This window comes from Miniopterus natalensis, chromosome 6 (assembly GCF_054644295.1).
Source record: "Miniopterus natalensis isolate mMinNat1 chromosome 6, mMinNat1.hap1, whole genome shotgun sequence".
Classification (NCBI taxonomy): Eukaryota; Metazoa; Chordata; class Mammalia; order Chiroptera; family Miniopteridae; genus Miniopterus; species Miniopterus natalensis.
This window is the reverse complement of record NC_142086.1, coordinates 5,156,520-5,181,140: the sequence shown is the minus strand read 5'-3', so window position 1 is coordinate 5,181,140 and position 24,621 is coordinate 5,156,520. Positions and strand designations below refer to the sequence as shown.

At 42.2% G+C, this 24,621-nt stretch overlaps 1 pseudogene; it reads left to right on the top strand.

The window, feature by feature from the left end:
* The first annotated feature begins 797 nt into the window (after nucleotides 1-797).
* Nucleotides 798-24,621, top strand: part of LOC107539209 (protein FAM114A2 pseudogene) — a 95,706-nt pseudogene continuing 71,882 nt past the window's right edge.

Below are 24,621 nucleotides of genomic sequence, written 5' to 3'. Positions count from 1 at the left end.
TGAGCTGTGCACCCTCCTCAAGGAAGCAAGCAGAGGGAAGGCTGTCCCTGTTAAGGAGGTAGACAGGCAGGGTGGCTGGCTGGCTGTAGGCCCTCTGTCAGGGAGGCACTGCTGGCATGGAAACAGGCAGGCCAGCAGTGAGACCCCCTCATGGTGGCAGTCAAGTCAGCCGTGGGCACCACTGGCAGGGAAGCCGTAGGCCAGCCATCCAACCCTGTCAAAGAGGCAGGCAGGCAGGCCTGCATTCCTACCTGCTTAAGTCAAATTGGCTGGCTGTGGGCACCGGGTCAGGGAGGCGTGACCCAGTCAAAGGCGCAGGTAGTCTGGCTGTGAGTGCGCCATCAGGAAGGCAGTGTGCCCTGGGTTGGGCTGCTCCCTGCAGCCTCCTCCTGAGGAGGACCCTGGAGATCCTCCAAAATGGCACGCTCTCCACTCTCAAAGGGAAAGAAGGTCCTGGCTGAGCAGCGCTGCCGTGGGTGGCAACTCCTCTGCCACCAGCTTTCACACCCTCAGGGAGCTCCTGCGTCCCCAAGGAGCTCCTGGGCCCCCAAGGAGCTCCCGCACTGACAGATGCCCCCCACACTCACACCCCCACACACTCCCCCCCCACACACGCACTCGCACTCGCACTCTCAGCTGCCGTCAGGTCCTGTCAGCCACTGTCTTAGAACCCCGGAAACTTTGTTTTCTAACGATGTTTTCATTGTGTCTTTCTTACCTGTCTGGCACAAAAAATATTAAGCTATTTTTAATTTTTCCGTAGGCGGAGAAGAGAGTGAGCCTACAAGGCCTGCAGAATGAGGCTGAAGGACGGGAGTGTCGCCCTGACGCCGTCCTACACCCACGGCAGCGGCCAACGCAAAGCCACAATCACTGCTTCTAAACTTCTTCCTGCTCTTGCACAGGCTGGTGCCTTCTTCGAAAACTCAGGTCCTGACAGCGGATATTTCGATATCAGGTGTCTTTCTGGAAATACAGTGACACTCGGTGAGCTTTTCCCAGCATCAACTGTTTATTCAACTGATGATAAAACTTTAAACATCAATAAAAATAATGACAATAGTATATTTATTTGTTTTTATTGCTACCATAACAAATGACCACAAAGTTTATGATTTAAAACCGTAAATTTATTGTCTGACAGTTCTGTGTGTAGCAGTCTGACAAGCCTCACCAGGGTAAGTCCAGGTGGGCGAGGGCTGTCCCCTCTCTGGAGATTGTACTGTTCCTTGCTCATTCACATGGCTGGCCAATTCAGCTCTTTAAAGTTATGTTACTGAGATCCTTGGGGTTTTTTGCTGGCAGTCAGCTCAGGTCCAATCCCAATCGTGAGAGATCTCTCAGATCTTGATCAATCACCTATGTTCCTTGGCCTGTGTCTCTCTTTCATCTTCAAAACAAGCAACTGTGGGTCAAGTTCCTGTACTTCAAATCTCTCCTGTCTCATCTCTCTGACCCACTCATCTGCCTCTTTCTTTTTTGCTTTTCAGAGTTCTTGTAATTAGCCCAGCTGGCATTGCTCAGTGTTTGAGCATCGACCTGTGAACCAGGAGGTCACGGTTTGATTCCTGGTCAGGGCACATGCCCGGGTTTCAGGCTCTATCCCCAGTAAGGGGTGTGCAGGAGCCAGCAGATGGTGACTCTCTCTCATCGTTGCTGTTTCTGTCTCTCTCTCCCCCTTCCTTCCTCTCTGTGAAATCATAAAAAACAGTCCTTGTAATTAGAGGGAGCCTACCAGAAGATCCCAGGATAATCGCCCATCTCACAGTTTGCAACCTTAATTACATCTGCCAAGACCCTTTTGCCATGTAAGGTAACATAGTCCCAGGTTCTGGGGTTTAGAATATGAACATCTTTGAGGGACCATTATTCTACCTACCACAGTAATAATAACAGTATTATTATACACTTTTAAAGTATTTTACATATGTGAACTAATTTAAACCTTAGGGCAACTTTATGAGCAAGATACTATTATCCTCATTTTATAGATGAGGAAAACAAGGCAGAGAGATAATATAATGTGACAAAAGTCATTCAGCTAGAAAGTTAAATAACCTTCCAGTAGTCATCTAGTTGTAAAGTTGGTTTCCAAATCTGTCTGTCCGAGTCCGCAGGTAATCAGGTCAGTTTTGTGTTTTGTTTGTTTGTTGTTATTTTGGTCCTGTTCTGCCTTCTAGAAAGAGAAGTGATAGCTGTGAGCAGAGACAGTTAAGGTAGAAAAGTGGGAAGTAGGTTCTATAATTCATCCTAAGATCCTGCCTGAAATTAAAATGGGACTTACTAACTCAGAATTTCTAAATATATTTGGTCCCCATTAAAAATACAAGAGAAATATGGTTTTCCATGTCAAGTTTTCAGGGAGATTTACCATCTCTATTGTTTCCTAAAGCCCACCATACTGTCTCATTTGAAGTTCTTTCAAAATTGAGATATTTAATCATGTGGGAGCCTGTGTGGTAAGGAGACTCAAATATAATTTTAGCAACTAAATTTTCTCTTAAAGTTGTAGAAGCTCCCTAATAAAGTGATTATTCTTTACAAGGGACTGTGACCACAAAGAGCAAGAATGGTGGAATGACTCAGCATTTGCTGAGACTTTGCATTTAGAGTGCATGCATGTGCATGTGCATGTGGATGTGTGTGTGCGTGTGTGTGTGTATGTGTGTTTGAATCCAGTAGAGAATTATAAATTGGCCATATTTCAGGGGGAAAATGAAGCAGCATACTTATTATTAGAACACATAAAAAGTATTTTCTATTTCAATGGGGGCAAAAGCCTCTTTAAATAAATCCTGAAGTACAGGATTGTCACCATTAACCTAAAAAACAAACAAACAAAAGTAGAAATTGCCCCATATGTATTCACAAATATTATAACCACCCAGACATGTTCAAATAATAGATGGTTGAAACACAAACCAATAAAACACAATAGTTTCAAGGTTAATAGTGACACATTTCACCTTTAGCTTCTGTCAGCACAGTAAGAAAAACCTGCCCTCAGGTATTTCAACTGTTTCCCTGTGAATTGCAATAAAAACTCCATTACATAGAGCAGACTATATATACCCTTATGAAAATCAATGAAGTCAATGCAACTTTAAAAGTAATCTTGTTTGCAAATCCACTTACAGCACAGTGTACGAATTCTACATTCTCAGTGGTATGTAATTCAATTTTTGTTATTATGTTACCAATAGAATAGCAAATAGTTTACAGATGAATATATTTACAACCATAAAATAGTTCATTATTTTCTTAGCTATAATAATGACAGTTTTTAACGCAGTTCTGCTTTCATTTATTCTGTAAGTGCCTTGGCAGCAGCGAACATCGTCGCTAAGTAAATAAAGGGAAAGGAGGCGGCAAAAAGTCCAGGTTAAAGGGGAAACAGGACAGAAGACAAGCGAGGCCCAAGCATCCTGAGCTTTAACTTCAGACAGGCAGAGCGTTAGCGAAAGTCGGTCTCAATCTGTTTCAAACAGCTTCTCCATTCTGTGTCTCTGAAGAAAACAGAAGCACATATTATCAGCCAGTGTTGTGTTCTAGTCCCAAGGAACTCTCTTTCCAAAGCTTAGAAAAGTAATTTACACCTGAGGGTGACATATAATCACCAAGGAGTATTTCATCATTTTAAAATTGTTTCATCATGAATTGCTTTAAGGCCCATAAACATCAGAATTATGTTTGTGGAAATAACAATGCTCTTTTTTTTCTTCTATTCCATTAAGAATATTCCAACCCTCTCTCCTTTATGCCATTATTTTATTTTATTTTATTTATTCATTTATTTATTTTTAATCGTCACCTGATGATATTTTTTCCATTGATTTTTTCAGAGACAGTGGAGGTGAGGGAGGAGCAGGAGAGAGAGAGGCACTGATGTGAGAGAGACACACTGGTTGTCCCCCCGCCCCCCACGCACCCAGACTGGGCTGGGGTTAAGGGCCCTTGACTGGAAATCGAACCCACAACCCTTTGGTCTGCAGGTGGGCACTCCAACCACTGAGCCAAACCGCCCTGGGGAAACGCCATTATTTTAAATGTCTGTCCACTTTTGGCAAGTATTTTTAAAGTTTTTCCCCCCTAATTTCTCTAAAATAAACAGAAAGTGCTTTGTAATTCTGTACAAGAAAAAGAACATGGAGTTTATTAGTCTTCCTGACTATAAACCATGGTAGTAAGTTGGCCAGAATTCCTAAGGAACAAAGCACAACCCCCTTGGTGTTTGCCTTTTCTTCTTTTTTCTTTCCTAAAGACATCTCAGGTGATACCGGGATGAGCGTCACTGAATCGGAAGGTCAAGTCATCAGTAAAGGCTGAGCACCGAAATGTTACTTTGTCTCAGAGGAACAGAGAAAGGGCTCCTGCTGGTGCTCTGAGGGCCCAGGAACGGGAAGGAAAGGGCCAGGCCGCCCTTGGGATGGTTACGCAGCTATGGGGGCAAGGGGCCCACTCCCACTCGGGCCCAGCCTGTCTGTAATGCAGTTCCCTAAAGAAAGGCGACTTCAGCCTCCGAATCAAAAAGGACCCTTGAAAACCACATCACATACTAGTTATAAGAATGCTTGTTTGGATTAAAAGCAGAGGAGCTAGCCCCAAGTCTGTCACAAAACGATGGCATATCCATGGACAATTTGCCTAATTTCTCAGCCTCAATTGTTTCAGACAAAATGGGTCACTGAATGTTGCTCAACCAGTACAGAGGCATTTCCACCTTCTCTCCTTAATGTCTCAAATTCAGAATTTAGATGGGCTACTCACCAATCCACACCTTCTACTATTATTTTAATTTGCAATAACCACATATCAAGTACCTTCTAGATGTCAGGCAGCTGTGCAGGGGTTGCTAGCAATGCAAAGTCATGTAGGACATACGCCTCCCTTAAGAAGCACAGAGTCTGGTCAATGGAGAGAGACGTGAGTAGGTAAGTGCGATTAAGAATTGCAGGTTCACTAAAAGCTAGCGTGTTAGAATTAAGAAACTAAGGAAGAAAGCCAGCCTTACCTGGAGCATTTTGAGGTGATCAGTCCAGAAAGATTTTATAATTAAAAAGTGGTATTTGATATTTCTGGAAAGATGACAAGGGGTAGGTCAGGTGTTTCCAAAAAGACGTTGCCAGACAAAAAGAATGCAAGAGGAAGAGTCCCCCTGACACACTGGGCACGCTCGTAGCAACTATTAGCTAGATAGTGCTGGGCACAGGGCAGGGGGTGGGCGCCGCAAGACAAAATGCTGGAGAGGGAGGCACAGGTTAAACTTTGGGACAGGAATTTTTGCATAAACAGTGTGGGTTTTATCCTGTAGACAAAGAGGTCTGAAGGCGCAGGTAACAGGGATAAAGCACCCGATGGCTGAGAGAAAGCTGTTTAAGGAGACAGAGCTCCGAGGACATATATTGATGTGATGAGTGAATTTAGGATTGTAAAGTCTAATCTTCCAAAAGTATGAAACTTGTGCAAACAGAAAATGAATATAGCAACTAACTTCAGCTAGCTGACACGGAAAACATTAACGTGTGAGAGATTAGTTATTTCTAGGCAATAGGCGATTTATAAAAGAATGTTCGGGTAAGTTTGTGGGCTTACTCCTAAATTGCTTAATGTCCAAAAAGGCAATGAACTATAACCTTTGAGCTGTTTGTCTCATCAAATGGAAATAATTTGTGTTTCTACTGGACAAAAATCAATGAGCTAACATTTAACATTACTTAATCAGAGATCTTTGATCAATAGCATGCAATGAATTGAAAAGTATATTTCCTGAGCTTTGCGTGGGTTCCTGTTCCTGTATAAAAGGAAAATTCATGCCATCTTTTGGCCTTATTTCCAATTTCTGGATAAATTTTCCTTACCTAGGAAAACTACATCAGTATTTTAGTATTTAATGTTCCTTCCATTAAATTTATGTACCATGTAATTGCACAATTTAAAATACACATACATTAATGCTATTATACCCTAGCATATTGTATAAATCATTTAAAATTTTCAAACTAAATGTACCACTCGAGAAAGATTATTTTTGCCTCTAGAAATATTTATAGACAGCATTAAATGGTGGGCTCTCTTTATCATTTAAAAAAATCTGTTTTATGTATATATGTTTCATCCAGCACAGTAGTCCATCATATTTTTTAAAAAGGCAATACTTTATTCCTCCATTATAACCAATTAGCTCACTAAGCAAGTTACCCACCAGAAAAATTGCAACCCTGGGCTTCTCAGGCCACTGTTCTGCGAGAGAGGCAGGTGGCTTTAGACATGGCTACTCCATCCCTGAGATGGTTCTGCTCATCAGTAACCTTCAGATTATCCTGGAAGTTCTAGGAAGATGTGTGGCTATTATTGGGTGTTCCTCAGGTGTGGATGGCTATGGCCAAGAGCCCAATGTGCACCGTGTTAAATAAACTCAGCACTGCTCCGTGGATGCTCACCCTCAATTGTTTCATAAAACCAATGCTGTGACATCAGCTGACAGGATAATGACAACTTGGTACCCCTGATTCACTCTCACATCCCTCAGCAGGAACTATGCAGATAAGCAATGACTCTCTTTATATGCTGGTCTGGTTTTATTACTAAAAATTAGGGCTAGGTGGCTTCCTGCAAAATATGAATAGTCCATTAAATACTATGCAGAAGAAAGTCCACAGATCAACCAGTCTAAACTCCATGTAACTGTACTTTGAACAAATGTCTTTCAGTAGCTAACTGGCTTTTACCTAAGACTTTATGTAACGGGTCAATACCGTCTTCTCCCTAGGTGTATATTCTCTGACCAATGTGTCCTGAAGAGTGGACTTGCGTTACATAGTTGAAAGTTAATTTCATTCACTCCTGCAATTAATATTTATTAAAACTTTGTAAGTTCCAGGAACCTAACAACCCAAATCCCATGCTTTCCAACATCTTACACTGAAGCGGGGGAAGTCAGCTAAGTAAACACATCCATTTATAAATAAATAAGAAAATTTCCTGTGGTGACCAGTGCTTTGCAGAGAAATAAGAGATTCGTGATAGGGTTTAAGCAGCTGACTAGATTAGGAGGTGAAGCAAAGATCTCTCTAAGGTAGTTAAATTTAGCATGAAAGGTAAATGACAAAAGGAAGCCCACCAAGAGAAGATAAAAGGGAATAACATTAAAGCCCAGGGGAACAGACAAGGCAAAGAGGAGTGGTTGTGTATACTTTACAGACTGGAAGAAACCAGTGTGCGTGGAACAGGGGCAAAGGCATGGAGATTTGGGTTCATGGCTAAAGAGAGCACTTAACCATTGTCATCCCAACAAATTTAATAAAGTATTAAAAAAATAAAGTGAGCATTCCATGCCATGTAATTTGAGAACTGAACTTGCCCATACCTGCGATGGCAGGTCTCAAATTTATATATGAAAAAAACATTGTGAAGTTTTTTAAGGTACTCAGTGTATTTCTGTAAATAAGTTGGCTTACCTTTTATCTAGCAAGAATCTTATCCAGTGCCTCCATTTTAGTCAGAGGGACAGTAATACCATTGGTTCTTGTTATAACCGTTATTGAGAGACGTCGTGCTTACAGGACTCGCCTGACAGTTGTGGGTTCTATCTATTCCACCTGTCGCTCTACACAACAATCTGTTCTCGGACCCTGTCTCTCATTTAGGCTTCAGCACTTGATTTCATCCTACGTTTCACCACTGTCCTTCTGTAATCAACTTGTATGTGTTTTAATTTCAGTGGCCCAAAATTGAAGGACGTTATAAAAATACTTCTGGCAGACAGGCTGTAGAAAAGTGACTTACTGTCACCTTCTTGATATTGGGGAGAGAGTAGTTAGTGGAGAAAGGCTAAGTTGAGGAAAAACCCATCCTAAGTCTTGCTCTCAACTATTTACCCCACAAAAGAAGTAAGAATCCAACACCCTCTGAGAGGGAGTAAAAAAATAAATTAACCCTTTGAGGAAACAGTTATGAGCTTAGTGAAAGGGCGGTTCTAAACCTGGAAGGGAAAGGAGGGTGGGACTATGATTTGTTCAATACTTACTTGCAACAAAGAAAAGCAGCTTTAGTTAAGTAAAGCGAGGGGAAACCTGGGAACAAGTTTGGGGCTCACTGCATCTGTAAGAAGTTAGCAGTCCAGACTTGGGATTGGTGGGAAACAAGGAATGTCCAGGAAACAAGGTAGTACAGACACTGTGTCGTAAGAGACTGATGGGCAGGTGGCCCTGTTGGTCCTACAGACGCACTCGCTCCTCCTCGGCTGCAGTGAGAATGCTCCATGCTTCCATGTGCAACTCTTATCTCAATAATAAGTGCATTGTGTTCTGCTAAGATGCAGCAACATCACATGGTTTACAAAGGTATGTAGCGTTGATCACATTAGCTACACATTGGAAAGAACATCAGTAAATGGGAATCTGCCTATTTGCTGCGATTTCATGGGCCACCAGACAAACACTGCTATCCAAAAACACCTGTCAGATGTCACAGTACCAAACGTGAGACATTATATGCAGAGTAACTGGCCTAGGCCTAGGTAATAATACTCATACATTCCATATAAATGATTATTAATATTTTTATTATAAAGTTAATAAATATTCATTTTAGATATAATCCTTTTAACTTATTTTATCAGAGTGATGCACAGAAATGTAAATAATCAAGTGGTGCAGAAATCTATAATTAAAAGCTAATACATTCTCATACTCGCTATAAGGGATGCAAGCAATTCGGGGTTATATCAAAGTAAAATACCATCATTCCAACCATCTTTTTCTGCCCACCTACAGAAAGAAAAAAATGATATAGTTTTTATTTTAAATCAAAAGTATTCAATATATTTTTACTTAATGTGAAGATCATTATAAAATTGACAAACCAAATTTTGCATTAAGGGTTCAGGTAGTTCTTTTGTAATTATAACTTTCAATGGTAGAGTTGATGCTCTCCGTGAAACAGTGAACAATACAGCCCCTGCCTTCTTGTTAGTTATACGACAGCTTTGCAGAACCCGGGTTTATGTTTACATCTTGTTGTGCAACGTGATTCACAGACGATTCTACGGTCTACATAAATCCTTTTAAAGCAGTATTTATTTTATTTGTTGTCATTACTTTTTTAATTTTAACATGATTCCTAGTTTTTTGGATTTTTTTTCTAACCAGGTAGTTTCTTCCTGTTGCAAAGAAAGCCTGGCTACTCTAAATTCCTTCGCTTTGGAGACTGTTTGCTTTATAACCAAACTGTGACTTGCTAGCTGTGGTAACGGGGTCACTCTGCTTCAGGATGCAGTAGACAGTGCTTGAATGGACTGGGCATTAAATGTTTCAGGGAAGACGTCTCATGGCCAGTCTGTTTTGACTTTTTTTCTTGAGATTTTCTTTCTTTATCTGAATGCCCCAAATAGACTTTCTTCATGAATAAATTTTAATAAATTAATTAGAATTGATCTTTAGGTCACATGTTCCTGGAACTTTGCTTTCTTATAGTGCAAATTTGTCTTTTCTTTATTTCAAAGAATGTTGTACATATTTTATTTCTGAAATGTTTTGATAAATTTATTATGTTCTCTATTCTGGATAAATCAATGCGGCTTTAATTTAATCATCCTTGGATACGATTTTGCTTCTGACAGTTTTAATCTCTTTTTCTGTATTGTTGCTGCAGTTATCTCAACCCTTTAGTCAACCTTAGCTATTCAATTTCAGATGTCTGTATATTCTCTGACCTTCCCTTTTTCCAGCATTTTCATGTTTTGGCCTTAAATTTTTTCTTATGTCTATAATTTGCTGTTCCTCCTTTTTGCTTTGTCAACAGGTATTCGGATTATTGTTTTTATTGGATTAATATTCACATTTATTTATTTATTTTTATAGCACAAAGCATTTCTGGAGAATTTACTTTAATTCCAGAGTGTTTATTTTCCAGGACAGGGTAATTTTTTTGTTTTTTAAATCTCACCCAGGATATGTTTAGAGAGAGTGAAGAAGGGGAGACAGGGAGACAGAGAGAAACATGGGTTAGGTGCTTCCCGCGGCACCTCTGCCGGGGATCGAGCCCGAAACGTAGGCCTGTGCCCTGAGCAGGACTCGAACCCGGGACTCTTCGTGTACCAGACAGCGCTCCAACCATCCGGGCCCCCGGCCAGGGCGGGATGGCCTCATGTTTTACTCTGTTTTGCAAAATACAGATTTTTCTTTCATTATTTTTTTTTAAATCTTTCCATTTTTGAAAACCTAGCTCACAGTGCTTTTCTCTGCTGTGGCATAGAGAGGAGGCTGCTCTACCCCAGCCGCAGGGTCCTTCCCAGGGCCTGTCCTGCCCGCGCCCCTCGGCTAGGCCAGGGGAGGCGGCGGCGAGGTGGGGTCAGGGCAGGGTCAGGGTCAGGGTCAGGGTCGCGGTCAGGGTCAGGGCAGGGTCAGGGTCAGGGCAGGGTCAGGGGCACGGTCAGGGTCAGGGCAGGGTCAGGGTCAGGGTCAGGGTCAGGGTCGCGGTCAGGGTCAGGGTCAGGGTCAGGGTCGCGGTCAGGGCAGGGGCAGGGGCAGGGTCGTGGTCAGGGTCACGGCGGGCGCCTGGGCAGCCCGCACGCGCGGCCCGCTGTCCGCCTTTTCCGAGGGAAGAGGGCGCCCCCGACCCTTCGCCTGAGCTTCATCCCTGAAGGAAAACGGGGTGCTGCTTCCCGCGCCCCGTGCACGCGCGCGGGCCGGAAAGGTCCCCCCGGGCCTCGGAGCGCCGGGAGCCGCGCGCCGCCCCTCGCGGGCCCCGTCCCCTCCTTCGGGCGCCCTGCCCGGGGGTTTCGGGCGGACACCCCGCGAGGCACGGACGAGGGTGCCCGCGGGAAAGCCGCGTCAGTGAGGGCCAGCGAGGCGGGGCCGAGCGAGGAGGGGCCGTGCCCCCGCAGGAGCCGCCCCGCCCCCGCACCTCCCCCGCCCCGCCCCCGCGCCTCCCCCGCTCCGCCCCCGCGCCTCCCCCGCGCCGCCTCCGGTCCCGAACCAGGGCCGCCTGCTGCGCACTGCGCGGTGCGGGGAGCTGCCCGCCGGCGGCTCGGCCGAGGCTCGGTCAGGCTCAAGGGACCTGACCAGGGAGCAAATGTCAAAGTCCTTGCACCGCCAGCGCTTGAAAATCTAATAAACCAGTCTGTGTGCAACAGGTTTCTTTAATAATGCTATTTTTATGTGAGACTTTTATTTTAGTAAAAATAAAAGAAAAAAATGAAAAATATTTGATGTGCTTCAGAGAGTATCTAACTGCAAGATTGTACTGCGCAGTTTTAACGCAGACATTGTGCCCCGAAGACCCGCATTTCCGGAGATAAGCAGGGAACGCGTCCTGTTAGTTGCTCCAGGTGTATCACTTGGAGCTTAAACATTGTGTATCAGGATGACCGAACATAAGCTCAAGCCCAAGAGACTTTCTGATGAACAAGGACATAGATTTACTAATAGAACAAACTGAATGTCATGGTCAAAAATTAAGTTTTGTTGTCCACAGGGCAACGAGTGACCGTCTTGCTGTGCGGGTCAAGGGCCAGGCCTTTCCTGCCCTAAGACCTGCTTCCAAACGTTCCTTCCGAAGGGCCCAATCCGTGAGCGTGGGTATTAAAGCGGAGCTTTCAAAAACCTGTAGCTGCAAGTAAGCCAACGAAATGTCATAGTTTAGCCCTAAGCGGTCTCTCAGAACCGAAACTTCAAGTTTATTAAGACAATCTGACTGTTCTTAGTGAACCGACGGCCCACTAACCACTCCTGGCCAGAGCCACGGCGCCGCGCCCTGCCTGCGTGCTCACGAGCCCCTGGGCCTTCGCAGCCTTCCCGCACCGGAGCGGCTCGCTAGAGGCTCTTCTAGAATCTGATTACCGGCAAGAATAGAATTGGGCACCGGCTCATCCAGAATTAGATCCTGGTCAGACGCTTATTCACAGTTCGACACGGGGTAATCTCTCCTGAGCCTCAGTGACCCTAAGGGCAGCCATATGAAGACAGAAATGCCTCCCTCACAGGCTCGTCCTGGATCCCTGTGCCTGAGGTAATGTTTATACATGTGGGAGACATTATCTGAGACACGCACACCAAGCCCTGCGTTTTGTGGACCTCCATTTAACCGACATTGGGTTTAAAGAACAAAATTTCTGGTCTGTATGTCATATGTGAAAATTAACACCCTGTTAATTTTAATTCTTTTTTTCTTTTAAATATATCTTTATTGATTTCAGAGAGAGGAAGGGAGAGAGAGAGAGAGAGAGACAGAAACATCAATGATGAAAGAGTCACTGATCGGCTGCAGTCCGCAACCCTGGCATGTGCCCTGACCGGGAATCGAACCCCGATCGCCTGGATCCTAGGTCGGCGCTCAATCGCTGAGCCACGCCCGGCTGGGCAACACCCTGTTAATTTTAAAGTGTTTTCAACCAAGATTTGTTTATAATTATATTAACAGGTTATTTTTTGTTATTAATTCATTGTCATTTTTAACATATTTTAGCAAATATGTTGGAAAAAACACTGCAGTAATTTCACCTACATAAATAAATATTACATATCTACAACCATAGTCTACCTATTTAAACCCAAGGGTCTCTGCTCATAAACAACGTTAGGCGGATGATTAGCACGTGACCACACCACATAGTGCATGGTAACTGGTTCTGTTGTCTCCTGGCCTGACTTTCTGCAGCAGTTTTAACTCCTGTGGCCAATGTTCCTGTGTGCACCAAGCCAGGCCCAGCCCTGTGTATCTGTTTACTAGAGGTGGCTGGAGAATGCTCGCAATTACTAGACATATTCAGTACACATTTTAAATTACAGTAGTGCATAGAGACAACTTTTCTGTGAAATTTAACTTTTCATACGTACTTTTAATTACACAAACATGTCTACATAAGTAAAAACATAAACTAGCTAATTTGTCAATTTTTTAACATATACATTTAGAAAATGTACTTTATTAATTAACAGACTTTTGGCTTTAACAGGCACCCCGTCACCCAAATTAGTCCATTATATTGAGGTTTTACTGTAGTTGCAAAGTACATTAATAAGTTTTAAAATAATATAACTATTATTATTAATAATATTAATTACAATGATATTGTCCTCAGGAGCCAACAGCCCCCTACTTCCCAGTTTAAGTTCATTCTAATCACTTCCAAATTGGTCTGCTGGAAAGATAACTTTGGAGCTGGAAAGGAAGTTATTCATTGAAAATATAGGTATGGCTTTGTAAAATCTGCAGTCTAACTACTGCAGCATTTAGAATTTTATCTGGTTATACTACTCTTTGGTATGTTATGTATCATTCCTTTTGATTTTCACCAGGTTTAGCATTCCATCTGGTTGGTCCAGAAAATTCTTACCTCTCTAGATAAAATGTGAGAAGATAACCCAGTATTTTGAATGTGGTCAATTTTCGCATGGATTGAGCAATCTATGAGTCCCTTTGCCACCTGCTATTAGAGTCCCCTACTAGACTCCATGATTAGAAAATATCGCTGTTATGAAGTCTTCCAAAATATCTAAGTAAAAGTGAGCCAATATCGATCTTGTTCTGCAGGAATGCTAAACTTCATCTGAACAGAAAATCTCATTAAAGCTCTAACAGCTGCCCTTTGCTGCTATTGTTATTTTAAAATGTCTTTTGCACAATACTTTTCTTTCTAATTAAATGTCCCTAGGTGTAGAGGAATCAATGCAGTTACCTGAGACTTTTGGTAAATAAAAATTATTGTGTGGCAACCAAATGAACCTCATGCCCATACTTTTAGTGACTGGCAGGAAGGAATCTTTAATTTGTACTAAAGCATCGGAAAATCTATAAAACAAAAGCTATACTTAGGTTCCTTTTTTATTTCTAAGTGGCAGTTTTATGTTCTAACTATATATTTTTTCTGCTCAGTATGGCTTTATTTAATGACCATGCAGCATGTTCAAAATAAAGTTAAAGACAATAAATTTTGATGATAGGAATTTATTTTAAGAAATTGAATAAGCCTAACATTTTTATGCCAAATGTGCTTTTAAAAAATCTATTATTTAAAAAATAAGTAAAGCCCAAAGAAGCTACAGAGGCTTACTCTATTCACTTCTCTTGGCTACCAAAATTATGTTCCTCTGTGCATTCAAATGCTTTCTTTAACTTTTATAGGTAAAACAAATTAGCTATTTTTTTTTTAATTCTCATAATGTAGGGTGGTCCTCAGGAATAACTCATTCGAGGGAAGTCTCTACTCCAGATCCATAAGGAATAGCTTCTCATATGGGGTTAGTCCAGGGTGAGACACTGACTTTTTTAAAAAAATTAGGGACTACTGTTAAAAGCAAATTCAATAAAACAAAGAATAAAACATTATAACTATACCTTTCTAGGCACAGCAGCATGTCATCCACACCGAGTTAGTAGCAGAAAGCATCACCTGGGACCTCACAGAGGCAGTTCCGAATACGCCAGCACCCGCAGGTGCCAGGTGGGCAGGCATTCTGCAGCCCAGCGGCTCCTATCTGGGTTGGTGCCCTGTAGGGGCACTTGTACCAGTCACTGTCCTGCCAGGAGACACTTGGGGGATGGCAAGGAAATGACTGTCAGTGCTTCTTCCTCTTTGGGCTATATGCTGTTTGGATTAGGGATTGCATATTCTAAATATTTAAACCCACAGAGCCTTACAAAGTGTCTAGTAGATAAATAACATTATTAACCTATTTAATAACTGAGTATAAAATATGAAAAAATTTTTGTTGTAGGCAAAATTGGGCATTCGTGTGTGTGTGTGTGTGTGTGTGTGTGTATGTGTGTATGTGTGTGCAGGTGCCCACGTGCAGGCACAGGCTCACACATAAGACAGGTAGCCAAAAAGACTGGCCAACATGACGGAAAAGAGAGAATCCATAATTGTAACTTTTTTTGCCCTTATTTTAAATCATTCTTTTATATAAATTTCTTCAGAACAACATATAAGAACTTATCAGTAGAAAACAAATATGAAAAATGGCACTAAGATGTTTTTGAACTAGTATCTTATACAGCATAGTCTTCAAAATTGGGTGCCTAAATACCCATGGATACACAAAGATTTTCTAGCAGGTAATGGACAAGACATAGGTCACTTCTAAAAATCAATTTCCAGACCTTCAATATGTTTTTTTCCCAAAATCAATCTGCCAGGAGCATCTGTGATTTGCCAGGTCCTTTATTTCACCGCCCCTTTCAAAGTTGCCCTTTTGCCTCTATGCAGAAGAAAGGACTCATCTCACCCACCCCACCAATCCAGTAAATCACCGCAGGGTGAAAACACAAGTAAGCACCGAAAGAGAAGCCTGGACGCTACCCTGCTTAGGCAGAGCACCCCCCGGGGCAAAGTAAAGAGAAATGTACTGAAGGGGAGCACCCTTCTCACCCGGGTAACAAACTAAGGGGGGAGCTTCCTATGCATACTTGAGTTAAACTATTTATCTTAGAATTCAATAGTGAGAGTTCTGTCATGGGGATAAAAAACTTGATTCTATGTACTTGTTTATTTTTCTCTTTTATTGATTTATTGGGGTGACACTGGTGAACAAAATTATGCAGGTTTCAAGTGCACAGTTCAATAACACATCATCTGTACACCGCATTGCACATTTAAATTTCAGACATTTGCAGAGTTGCAGTGACCTTCAAACATTTAAATTTCACAATATGTGGGGTTGAATTAACAAGTTTAATTAAATAACCACAGTGCACCAGCTTTGAAGGATCTAGCAACATTATACCTGAGTTTGTGGTACCAATAAACAAAATACCACGGTTATTCACAGTGTATAAAATTACAATAATAATCAGTGATATTAAGCTTAGAATGTTCAAGGCATTCAAAGTTTTATCAAAATTCTTTTAGGAAGCATAATATTAAAAAGTTTGAATATCACTGCATAAGGATGAGGCTGGTTTTAAATTTTATTCTTATATTTGTGTGATAGTATTGTGAGCATTTATAATTGCATGAAAAATCTTCATTCAAGTAAAATATGATCTCAACTCTCCCTTTCTATTCCTCTCCATTTTCTAGAATTCAGGAAAGACCTGGATTCATTTTTATTTGTTTGTTTGTTTGTTTATTGATTGATGGTTTAGGACCTTCTACAGGTTGTTTGTGGCTTACAGAAATTCAGTTATGGGCAAAGTATTGGAATTTGTTTGGAGTGAGTGGACTTCTTTTCTTTCTTTTTTCTTTTATTTATTTATTATTATTTTTTAATCTTTATTGTTGAAAGTATTACCCCCTCCCCAGGCCTTCCAAGAACTATTGTTTGTCCATGGGTTAACCATATATGCATATACATTCTTTGGTTAATCTTCCCACCCCCCTTTCCCTCTGAAATAGGTAAGTCAGTTGCATGTTTCAATGTCTCTGGATCTGTTTTGTTCATCAGTTTATTTTGTGCATTACATTCTACATATAAGTGAGATCGTGTGATACAGGTCTTTCTCTGGCTCATTTATTTCGCCTGGCATAATACTCTCCAGGTCCCTCCAAGCTGCCTCAAAGGGTAAGACGTCTTTCTTTTTTACAGCCATTGTGTAAATGTACCACAGTTTTTAACCCGTTCACCTACTGATGGGCCCTTGGGCTCTTTCCAGATCTTAGAGCGAGAGAAACAAAGGAGAAAATATACAAACGGGACTGCATCGAACTAAAAAGCTTATGCACAGCAAAAGAAACCAGCATCAATTGAAATGGGAGCCCACTGTATGGAAGAACATATTTGCCAATGACACATCACATAAGGGATTAATTTCCAAAATATATAAAGTACTCATACAATTCAACAAATGGAAAACAAACCACCCAAGTAAAAAATGGGCAGAGGACCTAAATAGACACTTCTCCAAGAAGGACATACAGATGGCCCAGAGACACATGAAAAGATGCTCAACATCATTAATCATCAGAGGGATGCAAATTAAAACCACAGTGAGGCATCACCTCACACCTGTCACAATGGCTCCATCAACAAATCAACAAATTACAGGTGCTGGTGAGGGTGTGGAGAAAGGGGAACCTAGTGCACTGCTGGTGGGATGCAGACTGGGGCGGCCACTGTGGAAAACAGTATGGAGGCTCCTCAAAAGATTAAAAATGGAGCTGCCATTTACCCAGGGATCTTAGTTCTAGGAATCCTGAAACTCCAATCAGAAAGAATATGTGCACCCCTATGTTCAAAGCAGCATTTTTTGCATTTATCTTTTAATTATTTTTAATTTTTCAATTACAGTTGACATACTTTACTAGTTTCAGGTGTACAACATAGTGATTAAACATTTATATAACTTTGAAGTGATCACCCTAGTAGGCCTCGTACCCACCTGACAACATACACAATTATTATGATTTTATTCCCTGCCTGTACTTTGCATCCCCATGACTATTTTTATCACTGGCAATTCATGCTTCTTAAACCCCTGCACCTTTGCACCAGCCCCCCACATACCTCCCGCTGGCAGCCATCAGTTTGTTCTCTGAACCTGAGTCTGTTTCAGGCTAGCCCGGGAGACGTCACTGGCGTGGCTAGAAAGGTGGGCCTTTCACAAGCACCCAACATCTTGGCAAGTTCATGGTGAAGTCCCTGGTTGAACCCAGGACACGGGCGCTGCTCTGTCACTTTGTTCCGGCTGCTCCGGGCGCACCCGCCCGGCCTGCGCTCCCGCCTCGCCCCAGCTCTGGGGCCTTAGGCGGCCGCCGCCCGCAGAGAGCCCCGCAGTGAGCCCCGCAGAGAGCCCCGCAGTGAGCCCCGCAGAGAGCCCCGCAGCAGGGGCCGCAGTGAGCCCCGCAGTGAGCCCCGCAGCGAGCCCCGCAGTGAGCCCCGCAGAGAGCCCCGCAGCAGGGGCCGCAGTGAGCCCCGCAGTGAGCCCCGCAGCGAGCCCCGCAGCGGGGGGCCGCAGCCGGGAGCATGGGCGGAGCCTGTCAGGTGCGGGGCTGGACCTGAATGGAGCAGAGGCCCTGGGCAGGGCCTTCATCCTGCCCCCCACCCCCCCAGCCGAGGCTGGAATTCTTCATGGGGAGACGTACAGAGATGGGGCTCGGAGGGGAGGCCCCTTAACTTCACATCGTCAGTGAAGCTGCCCACACACCCCTCATCCCCCGAGGGCCTCGGGGACCTCACCTCCTGACACCCCAAGATCGCCCTTTCCACTACCACAGAGCTTCCAACCTTCCCGTTTCCAGGTCTTTGAAGTAGAGGACCTTCTGCGTGCTCGGCGACCAGGCCGTCCCCGCGCCCACGCCCTGCGGGTGTCCCCCTGCTTCAGTCTCCGCTTTGCTGTCCGGGCGCGCTGGCCGCGCCGCCGCTGCGCTTCAGCAGCTTCCGACGGGAAAGCGCGCCGACGGCTCTCCCCACGGCTCTCCCCAGGGCTCTCCCCAGGGCTCTCCCCAGGGCTCTCCCCAGGGCTCTCCCCAGGGCTGTCCCCACGGCTCTCCCCACGGCTCTCCCCACGGCTCTCCCCAGGGCTCTCCCCACGGCTCTCCCCAGGGCTCTCCCGACGGCTCTCCCCAGGGCTCTCCCCAGGGCTGTCCCCACGGCTCTCCCCACGGCTCTCCCGACGGCTCTCCCAAGGGCTCTCCCCAGGGCTCTCCCAACGGCTCTCCCAAGGGCTCTCCCCACGGCTCTCCCCAGGGGTCTCCCCAGGGCTCTCCCCACGGCTCTCCCCAGGGCTCTCCCCAGGGCTCTCCCCACAGCTCTCCCAAGGGCTCTCCCCAGGGCTCTCCCCACGGCTCTCCCCAGGGCTCTCCCGACGGCTCTCCCCAGGGCTCTCCCCAGGGCTCTCCCGACGGCTCTCCCCACGGCTCTCCCCAGGGCTCTCCCGACGGCTCTCCCCAGGGCTCTCCCCAGGGCTGTCCCCACGGCTCTCCCGACGGCTCTCCCGACGGCTCTCCCCACGGCTCTCCCCAGGGCTCTCCCGACGGCTCTCCCCACGGCTCTCCCCACGGCTCTCCCCACGGCTCTCCCGACGGCTCTCCCCACGGCTCTCCCCACGGCTCTCCCGACGGCTCTCCCCACGGCTCTCCCCAGGGCTCTCCCGACGGCTCTCCCCACGGCTCTCCCCAGGGCTCTCCCCACGGCTCTCCCGACGGCTCTCCCGACGGCTCTCCCCACGGCTCTCCCCAGGGCTCTCCCCACGGCTCTCCCCACGGCTCTCCCGACGGCTCTCCCCAGGGCTCTCCCCAGGGCTCTCCCCAGGGCTCTCCCCAGGGCTCTCCCGATGGCTCTTCTGACGGCTCTCCGCCCGCTCATGACCGGCTGATTCCTTCCTTTAAGGGTTCATTCAAATATTTTAATCAGGTTTTAAATTGGGTTGTTTGACTTTATTATCAACTTATAGGAATTATTTATAAATTTGACATGCATTTTCTTGACTGTATATTTATCTTTGTTAGTTTCTCTGTTATAAATTGCTAGATATTTACCAGTTTATAGAAGATTTTTACCAGTTTATAATGTTCATTTTTTTTCAATGGTATCCAGCAATTATTTTTTTCTATCTCACTCATTCTTCTCTGATTTTAATTATTTTCTATGTAATTACTTTAAATTTAACCTCTTTTCCTTTTCCTGGATTTTAAGTGATAATGTAGATCATTGATTTTAAATATTTCCTATTTTCAAATATAACTTTATAATTTATTTTCTTTAAACATTGTTTTAGTGTATCTCAAAAAATTTATTCAGTTTTATATAATTTATTATTTAATTTTTGATCCATGGATTCTAGAAAGGTGTTATTTTAATATGCAAATACTTAGAAATTTAAAAATCATTTTTCTATTTTCACAAATTTCTAATTTATTTCCATTATAATCAGAGAACATAACCTGTGAAATTTTCATCATTATATGTGCACTGGGGAAAACATGCTATTTTCTTTATGTAGAATGCAGTGTTTTTATAATGTCAATTAAGAAAAGTTATTTGATAGTGTTTAAATATTTTATGGATTTTAGGTCATTTATATATAGTTCTATAAATTACTATGTGAAAGAAAAATTTTTTAAAACTCTGTATATAATTACAGATCTATTGATATCTCCCCACAGTCTGGCAATGTTTGCTTCCTGTATTTCTAAGCTCTATTAGGTAAACACATGTTTTATATCTCCCTATTCAAATGACCTTTTATCCTAACAATATATATTCATTTTTCTCTGTTAATATTCTGTATAATTTTTTTTTGATATCTCTAGAGATATAGAGATGTTCTAGTTTTCTTATGTTTATTATTTCTACTTTGGGCCCTGGACCGTGTAGCTCAGTAGTTGGAGCATCAGCCTGTACGCTGAAGGGTCTCTGGTTTGATTCCAAGTCAAGGGCACATACCTGGGTTTCAGGTTCAATCTCCGGCTCCAGTAGGGGCATGTGTGGGAGGCAATCAATCAATGTCTCTCTCCATTGACGTTTCTCTCTTTCTCTTTCCCTCTCCCCTTTCCTTCCTTCCTCCTTTCCTTTCACTCTCTCTAAAAGAAATTGCATATTTTCATCATTTTATATTCATTTTATATTTAATGTCTCGGTTCCTTTGCACAATAAAACCTCATTGCGACAAACTAATTCAGATGATGAGGTATCCATTAAAGCCAAAAGTCTGTTATATAATCAAGTAGGTTTCCTGAATGGGCTTGTTAAAAAAAATTGACAAATTAGTTAGTTTACCAGTTTTTACTTATGTAGACATATTTCTGTAATTAAAATGAAGTATGTATGAAGAGTTTAATTTCACAGAAAAGTTATCTCTATGTATTGATATAATTTAAAATTTATAATGAATAGGTCTAGTAAATGTATGCATTCACCAGTCACTGTGAGTAAACAAATGCCCACGGCTGGGGCCTGGCTTAGCATGTGGGAACATCACTGGCAGGAGTGAAAACTGCCGCAGATAGTCATGCCAGGTGACAGCAGAACCAATTAATGTGCACAATTCAGTGTGTTCACATGCTAATTATTCACCAAACTGTTTAGGAGTGTTGGGTGATTCTTGTATTTAAATATGTAGACTATAGTTGTAGATATGTAATATTTATTTATGTTGACAAAATTACTACAGTGTTTTTTTACAACATATGGCCTATATGCTAAATTTGTTAAAAGTAACAATGAATTAATAACAACAACAAAAAAAACCTGTTAATTTAATTATAAGCAAATCTTGGTTAAAAGCATCTTAAAATTAACAGGGTGTTAATTTTCACATATGAAATACAGACCAGAAATTTTGTCCATTAAATCCAAAGCTTATTAAATGAAAGTCCACAAAATTGAGAGTTTACTGTATTTAAACTATGTCTTTTATAAATATTGCATAGTTTTTAAAAAAAATCCCATCTGACAATCTCTGCCCATTAACTGGAGTGTTTAATTCATTTACATTTAATATAGTTATTTATATAGTAAGGTTTAAGTCTACCATCTTGCTATTTGCTTTCTAACTGCCACATATTTTTTTTCCATTTATTCCCCATTTCATGCCTTTTTATGGATTAGGTAATATTTTTATAGGCTAATTTAATTCCTCTGTTGACCTTTTAGCCATACCTCTTTGTTTAACTGTTTATACAGTTGCTTTAGTGTAGAATTTCTCAATAACACTGTTACTGACAAGTAAAACTGGATAATACTTGTGAGGGGCTGTCCTGGGTATCTTATTATATTTAGCAGCATCCTTGTTCTCTACCCTCTAGAGATCAGTAACACTGCTCTTTCAGAGAACCAACAGTATTTCCAGATATACCAAATGTTTTATGAGGGGGGAAAATCATGACTTACTTACAATGGATTCTCTAGGGGTAACAAAATGCACTTACTAATTATCATTACCAACTTAAAGATAATACTACACTGCTTCTTATAACATCTAAGAACCTTACACCAGTAAAATTGTTTTATATCCTCCACACTTGATACCACTGTTGCATTTATTTTATATATATTCAAGTTTTAAGTCTCACAAAGAAATGTAATTATTATTATTTTTAAAAAATATGTCTTTAATGATTTCAGAGAGAGGAAGAGGGAGGGAGAGAGACATAGAAACATAATGATGAAAGAGTCATTGGTCAGCTGCCTCCCACACGCCCCCAACTGGGGATGAAGCCCACAAGCCAGGCATGTGCCCTGACCAGGAATCGAACCACGATCTCCTGGATCATAGGTCAATGCTCAACTGCTGAGTCATGCCGGCCAGGCAAATGTAATTATTTTTTACTTTACGTATTCACTTTTCTTAAAAGAATTGATATATATGTGAAAGATCATCGTTTATATTTATCCACACATTTAGTACATCTATTGCCCTTCATTTTTTCTTGAAAATATAACATGCCATTTGGTATCATTTTCCCTGGAGAATTTCATTTAAATTTCTTATACAACAGATATGCTGGCAATAGATTCTCTCCATTTTTTTAATCTGAAAATATCTCAGTTGCACATTCATTTTTGAAGAATATTTTTGTTTTTTGCACTTTAACGCTATTCCACTGTCCCATTTCCATTGATGCTGATAATCCCAATTACTTAATACGTTTAGTTTGTCAGGCTGTTTTAAATATTTTTCTTGATGTGTCTAGTTTGTCATTGGAAAATGGCATGCCTAGGTATGTCTTTGCATATATCCTGCTAGGAATTTGCTGACATTCTTATATTTTTCACCAACATTTGGAAATTTTCAAACATTGTCAATTTATTTCCCTTCATTCTCTCCAACCTCTCGCCCAGGGTTCTAGTTACACTTGTGTTGTCCTTCTTGGAATTGTCTAATGAGTCACTGAACTCTGTTCTTTTATAGGTACAGTTTTTCTCACTGTTTTTCAGACTGAGGAATTGTTATTGCTTTGCCTTCATATTTCTTAGGCTTGTCTTCTGCAGTCTCAGTGCTGATAAGTCTAGTTGGTGAATTTTTTTTCACTTCATGTCTAACAATTTTATTCAATTTTTATTTTAGTTTTTTGATAGTCACAATTTCTCTGCTAAGAGTTCCCATCTATTTTCACTTTTCATAATTACATTCTCCTTAAACATTTGAACATGTGTTTATTTAAAGTGTTTCAAAGTCCCCATAAGAATACTGACACCTTCATTGTCTCAATTATCGAGTGCTTTTCCAGGTATGGATGATATTTTACTATTTCTTTTCATTAGAAATTCTGATTGTATGCTGAATTTAGATTATGACATTTTCTGGTAAAGACTATTGATTTTTTTCCCCATCAGGTTAAATTACTGGCCGAAACATTTGGTCCTAATATGCTTGGGTTTTTTGTTTGCAAGTCCAGTCTGATAGTGGACTTAGCCTTAGAAAGTGGCATTTATTTTCAGGCACGCTCATTCCTCCTTAACGATGGCCTTTCTTGGGACTTAACAAAATGCTGATGTGCTAATCAAGGTCTCTTCACTCTGGCATTACATGATTCTAATATCATGTTTTATCTCTAACTCAAAACAAGTGAACTTTGCTAGGCCTCTTGTGTCCTTTCCTTACATGTACGGCCAACAGTCATCTAAAAACTCATGGTGAAACTCACAAAATGTTGGAGACCCTTTCTGAGGAGCTCTCTCTTCTTTTTGACTAAGCCTTACAAAGCTCAGATGCTCCATTAGTTGAGGACTTCCCTCAAATCAACATGATTACCAAAATTTCTTTAGTTTCCTCCTCTTTCATCCACAGCAATATCTTCTCTACCACCATGCAAAGACCTGAGTAGAGTTCACCTAATAATGGGTTGCCTTCTCTTAAGGGCCACTGTGCTGTGCTCCCTGTTTCCCAATGTCTAAAAACACTTCTTTTATATATTTTAACCAGTCTTAAAGCTGTTTTCAGCAGGTCAGCACATACAGTATTACAAGAACTCAAAATTTATATATCAATATTTAGCATGATTCTTTTTCACTGTTTTATTTATTTTAAATATGTTTTTATTTATTTTAGACAGAGAGAGGAAGAGATAGGGAGAGAGACAGAAACATTAATGTGAGAAACATCAGTCAGTTGCTTCCTGCATACTCCCTGGCGTGGGATCAATCCCTTGATCTTTTGGTGCATGGGATGACACTCGACCTGTCAGCATAAGCAATTGGAGTTTCTAATATAAGAAAGAAAGCAAAAGGGAATTTAATAACTTTCGTAAACTGAAAAGCAGAAACAAAGAACAGAATTTCCATCTAGTTTACTGGTAAACAGACCCATTAACACACTCCAGGGGGACTGCCACTGGTCCCAGAATGGGACAGGAAACCTCCTTAGGCTAAAAGCCAGGTGCCTCTGCTGGGCGCATGCACAATGACAACTAGGTGATGTAATGAAACTGTTGGACATGCACAGTGGGAGCCAGGGTGACAAAATAGAGGAGCAGGGCCTAGCTGGGGAACAACCAGAAAGGTAAATGGTTTGGACAGAGTGCATGAAACCCCAATATAGTTTACTGGGAGGAGGGCTCAATCCAAGCCTGCAAAAAGTTAGAAGTTTGGGCTGGATAGTTTAAATGGTTCTTCATCCTTCATCCAAGAAGATGTATGGAGGATCAGCAGAAGCCCTTAGCAGAGCTTCTAGAGCCTGCCCACCCTCGAGGTCCCCAAGGTCTATTAATTTCCCTTAATTCACAATAAAATCTTACCACTC